The following is a 7,931-nucleotide window of genomic DNA, read 5'->3' as shown; positions in this document are numbered from 1 at the left end:
GTAGAATGCTAAAAGCTAAGATATAGCATGGTTCAAGAATGTTAAGCATAATGAATAGCTAAAGAATAGAGAACAAGTAAAGAAAAGCTACGAGTAAAGAATAGCTAATAGCTCAAGAAAGTCATTAAATGGCAAAGAGTAAAGAATGATTAAGAACATAAGTAGTGTTAAAGTAACCTACTTGCATGATTCCAGATATTACATATTGCATTTCGTGAGGCAGGACGTGTATTTCAATTGAATATATATATATGTTGTATATTGTTGATCTAACATGTTGCAGTGCCTCGTTAGACCTGTTGGCTGAGCTTGTTCTCTTGGGTGGCTAAACCCACTGAGGACTATGGACAATAGTCTCACCCCCGTGTTGCTGTTTTGGGGTTACAGGTACACACATGTGCGGCGCAGCGGCGCAAGGCGAGGACGTAGTTCTGCAGATAGCGTCCTACCCAGAGACTGAGATAGCAGTACCCGAGTTCGTGGTCTAGCTTGGGAGGTTTAAAGACAAGAACAAACTTTTGTTTAAGTTGTAATAGAAATTGTAATAATTATGATTGTATTTGGAGGTTGATTGTAAAAGAAAAATTATGTTGTAAAATACATCTAAGTTGAATGCTGTAATAACTTAGTAGTTTATGTTTTTGATACTCCTTATGCAATCTATGGTTGAATACCTATTCCTGGTTGGAACCTCTCGTATTGTATTGATTGAGATGCCTTGAATGTACAGGGGAGACTCTGTCCGTAGTACAGGGGAAACCCTGTCCATTCGGCGTGTCGGCGGCGCCGGGCGCCGGGACCTCGGCCAAATAGGCGGGTGGTCGCGGGCTGTGACAGCCTAACTCCGGAGTGGCACTCGAGGGGAGTGACCCACTCGAGAATAAAGTAACCAGGTCAAGTATGTCGTAGGCAAGAATCAATGCTCATGACCAAAGTGGAACATGCTAGCCACTAATGAATAATCTCGGTCCAATCTGATACAAAATCAAATAATTCAGTACAACGATCCAAAATCCACGGCTATTGTAAATCACATGAGTCAAAAATCCGGTGATGTCCTATACCGACTCTATGATCATCACACTACCTCTAACCTATACTCAACATCTCATGTATAGTGAACTGACCAACATAAGAAAAGGGGTTTCAAGTTTAAGTTCATAAACAACATGTACAAGCAGTGTACGTAATGTGAATCCTAATTAGATGGCCAAACAACTCATGCAAATAGTCATTAGAACATGATAAACTCAGTTTAGGATTCTATCATCAAGATCTAGCATACTAAGTAGAAAAAACAACATATGTCTTAACTACAACATGCTGAAATTACACTAGATGTAGAGTGCAGTTTGCGGTTTTTGATGTATTAGTTCAGACCCACCTAGAGTGCAAATCCAACTACGGATCAGGATGAAACTCAGCGGGCACGTGTCTCAGATCCAAAATCACCAAACAAAGCAAAAAAAATCGTAAGTATTCCTATCGGATTGAGCCGAATAATAAATCAAGCTAAATTCCAACAAAACGGCGATACAGTACGAAAAACTGAAATTCAGCTATGCTCACCTCAAATCAGCGGCTCAAACTTAAATACTAGGTTCCTCTCAACCTTAGGAACACCCAGAAATCTTCAAATCGTAGCAACAAAGTCCCAATCGAAAGGAATTTTGAAAATACATCATTGCTGTCCCTGCACTAGGCTGCTGCTACCACTGCACTGTAGCTGAGTTCCGGCAGCTCTTGCGGCTATTCCAGCAAGTCCACGAGGGAAGCAAGGCAATGAGGAAGACCACAACACTCCCAAATGTGTTCCCAAGCCCCTAATCCATCAAAAGAACCCCATAGTTACCACGAAATCACCATGCAAAAGTGATAAAAAACACCACCAAATGCTGATTTTTGGTTGATGGACTCAATGAAAACTGAAATTCACTAAAAACCAACCTTTGATTCAGCTCAAACAAAGTTCCCACTTGCTCTAGATGAAGTAAAGATTCTCCCCAACGAAAAGAAAACCAAGATTCAAGAGAAAAATCCAAAGAAAATCCATCAAAATCTCAGCTTGCTAAAAAAACTGACAGCTTTTACCAAAACTTTAATAATCCGAAAATACCCGGAGATTTGATGAAATGAAGCATTCCCCAAACTCTTAACTTCAAGAACTAGCTATGCGTGCATCTCTCCTATAATTCCAAGCTTCCAAACATCACCAAAATCGAAGGGGAAGTCGAACTCCTCATGCTGCCAGGTTGTTGCTGCTGTGAGAGTGCTCAAATGGTGAGTAGAACAGGAAGAAGGGTAAAGAAAGGAGTAGAATGTGAGGGAGAAGGAAATGAGAGTGGGAGAGAACTAATCTCAGCTAGCACTGCACCCCAAACTCCCCAATTAGGAGGAATTGGAGGTGTAAGTTGAGCCTAAACCCCAACTTAACACATAATAGTATTCCAGTTGAAATCAAAAGTATTTTGAAATTATTTGTGGTACCAATTCCGCGTTCAAAACAATTCTGACTCATCCCAATACTTTCCGATGTGTTGTTTAATTGATGAACCGTAAACATTCTGAAAAATAATAATTTAAAAAATATATTTTTCGGAACACGACAAAAGACCCCCGATAGGGTGAGGAACATGCCATAGACACCCTAGCTCACAAGTTTCGGAATTCTAGAATCATTTTTCAAGTCTTAAGGGTTCACCATTTACCCTATGTTGTTAATCTCTCTACGTCTATATTCTCATGTCCAAGTGGTCTTCCTACCACTACGTTTCCAACCTATGTTCAATGACATTAGGTTCAATGCTCAATCATGTTCTTCTCCATCCTAGTTATCCACATCTAGGATTCATCCCTAATGTCTATAGAGAATGTCAACCTATCTCATTGTCCATGTCTAGGCATACATATTGTTGGGAATCCGGTACTCGCCCTGGTACCGGATTTTGTGAATCCGCAACCTGCTCCGATACCGACTGCTGTGGATTCGGTACCGATTGTTGGGATTCCACAACGGAAGCGTCAAATCGGGTTTTTACCATAAATACGTCTCCTCAGCAAAAGTTGATACAATCACAAAAGAGAGAAAAACCAAAATAGAAATATGCGGGTAAAATAAGATTCATTAATTAAGAGAAGATTACACCTGACTCCTCTTTCGCAATAGAATAGCTACAACTCGAGCCCTCTTTCTGAATTTTTTCTACCATTCTCTCGTCTTCTATAAACCCAAAAGAAGACTTCTCTCGTTGGTACACCCGTGCACTAGGTGCATCAACTCATTAACTCTCTCTCTCTCTTTCTCTTTTTCTCTCTAGTACGGCACACCCCAAGAGACTCTCTCTCTCTCTTGACCGTACTACTCACAGCCTCAATAGCCCATTATGCATTATATATAATGCTCAACTTAATTAAAACGTACCCAATCCTAATATATTTAGGATTCCGACTTTAATTAATATCTAAATCTATCTTAATTAATCTCTAATAGATTTAAATATTAATCCTAATATATTTATGTTTATCCTCTAATTAATATTTAAATCTTAATTTATCTCCAACAGATTTAAATATTAAGTCTTATCTAAATAGGATTCAACTACAAATATAACCAAATCCTGACAATCTCTACCTTGGTTGGATTTGTAGTCTTCAACCGCCGTGTCGAGCTCACCATGCAAGCTCCATCTTGAGCTTGTCTCCTTTGCTCGATGTCGCCGCATCTGTCGCTTCGCCTCGAGCGTCTGCACCTCCACGAACTTTTGGAACCCAAAACGTTTTCGCTCCCGTTCTAACTGTGCTCTCGTTCAGAACGTACAAGTTCCCACGCTTGTCCGCCTCGCACACAACCCGATCTCGCTTTCGGACCCTTATAGCTCCACTTGAAGCAGAAAAAATCGCAACCCTTCGAGTCCAACGATCCTAAACGAGATTAAATTGTGTTTTAAACATCGATCGCTCTGAACAATTGGTATAACCGTGCTCTGACATCGATCTTCTACAAGGATCGGAAATCCAGTGCTTTGACGTCGATCTCTCCCAAAGATCGGTAACCTTCAGCTCTGATCCCAATTGTTGGGAATTCGGTACTCGCCTCGGTACCGGATCTTGTAAATCCGCAACCCGCTCCGATATCGACTGCTGTGGATTCGATACCGATTGTTGGGATTCCACAACGGAAGTGTCGAATCGGGTTTTTACTATAAACACGTCTCATCAGCAAAAGCTGATACAATCACAAAAGAGAGAAAAATCAAAACAGAAAATATGCGGATAAAATAAGGTTCATTAATTAAGAGAAGATTACACATGACTCCTCTTCTGCAATAGAGTAGCTACAACTCGAGCCCTCTTTCTGAATCTTTTCTACCCTTCTCTCGTCTTTTATAAACCCAAAAGAAGACTTCTCTCGTTGGTACACCCGTGCACTAGATGCATCAACTCATTAATTCTCTCTCTCTCTTTTTCTCTTTTTCTCTCTTGTACGGCACACCCCAAGAGCCTCTCTCTCTTCTTGACCGTACTACTCACAGCCTCAATAGCCCATAATGCATTATATATAATGCTCAACTTAAAACGTACCCAATCCTAATATATTTAGGATTTCGACTTTAATTAATATCTAAATCTATCTTAATTAATTTCTAATAGATTTAAATATTAATCCTAATATATTTATGTTTATCCTCTAATTAATATTTAAATCTTAATTTATCTCCAACAGATTTAAATATTAATTCTTATCTAAATAGGATTTAACTACAAATCTAACCAAATCCTAACACATATATATACATACCTATATGTCTCACATGCCTACTATTCTTGTCCAATGGTAGTCAATTATTCTAGTAACATATGATTAATTAATACCTTCATATTTACTAATTAACCTACCATTACATGCATCAAGTAAAAAAAAATATTAGATTTTACTATTTCCACGTGAAAATGATCAAATCGATCACTTCGGTAAAGCACAACCCATCTCACATGCTTCCGATTGCTGGCAGACACTTGCAATTGGGCTCCCGCGGCCAATCGCTCTCTTTCGAGCCCGTACGACCAACGTCGCCCGATTCGGTTCGTTACTCAAAATTGATCACCGAACGCCTGTCGATTTTCAAATTAAAATTGTCTGGAGCTCTCCTCTGATCTTCAATTAGAGAATTAGAGGATCAATTCGGTTCTAACACCTTAAAACCCAAAAACGCAAACCTGACACTAGATTCCAATTTCTCCGAAAATACCTCAAAATCCACACAGAATCTTTGATTATTCTAGTGTGGAAGCATCTAGGGAACGCAAGAGCTCAAGTTTAAAGGTTTTATGAAAAACCTTAAACTTTAATTCAAAGAACTCACCTCGAATCGCAAGCTTCTCGAGTTACTACACGCGCTACAGCTCTATTCTCTCGTTCTCCAAACTTCCCAAGCTCGATCTCCACCAAAATCTCTATATATGGAGAAGAAAACAAAGAAGAGAGTGAGAGAGAGGAGCTTCACTCTCCCCTTCCTTTCCTGTGTGTGCATGTGTGTGGTTTACAGAGGATAGGAGAGAGGGTCCATCAGGCCCCAGGCTCTATAGTGTACACATGGTTCGGGCACGGATCATCCCCGGGCACGGATCATCCCCGGAAACGGATCATCCCCAAGCAATACCCGACACTATCGTCACACACCACTAACATGCTCTACCGAGCGACACATATCTCTATCGGCTCCTAAAAACCTAGTGCGAGCCACTAGCCCTTTGAGCTGTCTATGGCCTCCTTCACACTTAATAATGCTCAAGTGTTACTGCCAACAAACCCTCTTGGTTGAACAAAATCTATACTCCACGAGTACCAATACTCGAGTGTTCTACGCTTCTACGCTTTTTGTGCAAAACAGAACACTAAGCAATCTTGCCTAAGCGCACAAGTACACAAACACAATTTTCCTACCTCATGTTGAGGTACTACCAGACCCACTTGCCAGAGTTCGGTGACTGTCTTATCGATTCCATGATAGTGATTCCGCTTTTTTACCGTCGATCTGCTGGAATAACGTCCAAAACTCTTTGACTACTAGGATATCCCCGAGTGTCATGACTTGGTTCTCGCAATTGGCTACTCACATTGCCTCGAGAGTCAGTCCACTCATTATCGTCACTACCTTGAGCCCTATCCTCGGCTCATCACTAGCAACTCGTCGACACTGTTTGATCACCTACTCGCTTCGGTAGGCAATAACACTTCCATGACACGAGCATGCCCGGGTACCAATGCCCACCCATATATTTGGTCCCTATTATATTTACCCCTGAGTAGTAGCAAATGACCACATGATAAATGCATGCAATGCTCCAATGTCACGTCATACTCTACTTATGATTTTTTCAATTAAATCATACCTATTACGACATCGTCGGTAGCATAGGCCCCTCAACCTAGGTCGCATACCTATGGCCACTCGGTGCCCATTGCAAACCCTCTGGTTGCCTTAACATTAGTGCACGCTCCCCAAACCATGCCGCAGGTGGCATACCCGCAAACTGTCGCAGATAGAAGAATGTTGTTGCGGTCGGTAGGGCCTGGCTATTACCTATATTTCATGTGACCCGGCTGCCCACATCAAATATATTTACTATCCCGCTTCATGCACCTTTGTGCCTAATGGGGACCACCGCAGAATGCACATCTTGACAAGGACCGAGTAGAGGACTTCTCTAAGATTTGGGATTGCGATTGCGAATGTCTCAGGGGTAGTCTAAAGCTTGATCGACCACTTGAGTTGCTCGATAGTCCCTTTTTCCCTTTCTCTTGGTTATAAGATCCGTGCTTCTCTTGCATGTTTGCATTGCCATATTCTACCCACAAGGCCCGGTCCAACACCTTAGAAAAGGTTTGTAACTTGAGCAAGTGAACCACCATGAAGATTTCTGGCCGAAATCACCGCTTGAAGCAATCGGCCTTATCCTTGTCATTTTGAACCACAAACGAAATACAATTAACAATATAAGAGAATTCCCTCTCGTACTCTCTCACCATGTGGTCTCCTTATCGCAGCTTCCTCTTTTCGCTGTCAGAAAATAAGCAGAGAACATGGATCTCCGAAATTCTTCCCAAGCCACGAGAGGGAGACTAGGAGATCGGTCTCTCTTGACCCATTTCCACCATACTCTTGCCGACTTTTCTAAGTAATGTGCGGCAAGATGCACCTTGTCCTACTCTAGGGTGTATAGGTCCTCAAAGAGAGTTTCCATAGAGTCGATCCATGGATCCACGGTCTCTCCGTCAAAGGTAGGCGGATTGAACCTCTTAAAGGTCATGAGGGCTGTTAGAGCTCGTTCCTCTCCACCTCCATCTCCATGTAACGAGGGATCGGCTTACCCGACCTAGTAGGAATGGTCTCCACCACAACTCCGGCTGCACATGGTGTGCCATAACTGGTGCGGTTACCAATTACTTCACAGTCTCTTGAAGTCTCTTGATTCGCTCCTTCTAGCGCAGAGCAGCCCCCTGCTGTTGCTGCACTATCTCAGCCTATTGCCGCACCACTTCGAGGAGCATGTCCAACTGTTCACGGAACTCCGAGTCTTTACTCACCCTAGATTGCTCAGGTACACCACTCAGGCCATTCCACTCCGATCTTGTTGGAGATCACCTAAGCGGCGCCATCGTTTCTTGAAACACGACAACTTTGGTCAAATCCTCGATCTTCTAGGTCAAGTATAAATAATTAATACAGACACAAACTCAATTTAGGCGAAAGTTATACAAGAGAGTCTATTCTCATCACTCAATTTATGTTGTCGCGTGTCGACATGAACACCTTCTGCTGAGAATAAATCATGCCTTGAATCTACCTATAACATTCTAGTAGTGGCATACTAGCAATTAAACCTAATTGATTCATTTTTCACGACATGTCACAAATACTCGTCTCTTA

At 41.8% G+C, this 7,931-nt stretch overlaps 1 long non-coding RNA gene across 1 annotated transcript; it reads right to left on the bottom strand.

Moving 5' to 3' along the window:
* LOC109708215 lies at window positions 796-2,351 on the bottom strand. Its single transcript, XR_002215692.1, has 3 exons — window positions 1,948-2,351; window positions 1,570-1,823; window positions 796-974 (listed from the first exon to the last, which is right to left on the bottom strand). It is a non-coding gene; the product is annotated as an uncharacterized LOC109708215 (long non-coding RNA).

Source organism: Ananas comosus, linkage group 3, assembly GCF_001540865.1.
Source record: "Ananas comosus cultivar F153 linkage group 3, ASM154086v1, whole genome shotgun sequence".
In the NCBI taxonomy this organism is placed as follows: domain Eukaryota; kingdom Viridiplantae; phylum Streptophyta; class Magnoliopsida; order Poales; family Bromeliaceae; genus Ananas; species Ananas comosus.
Note: the sequence above shows the minus strand (reverse complement) of the source record. Positions and strands in the feature narration are given on the sequence as shown.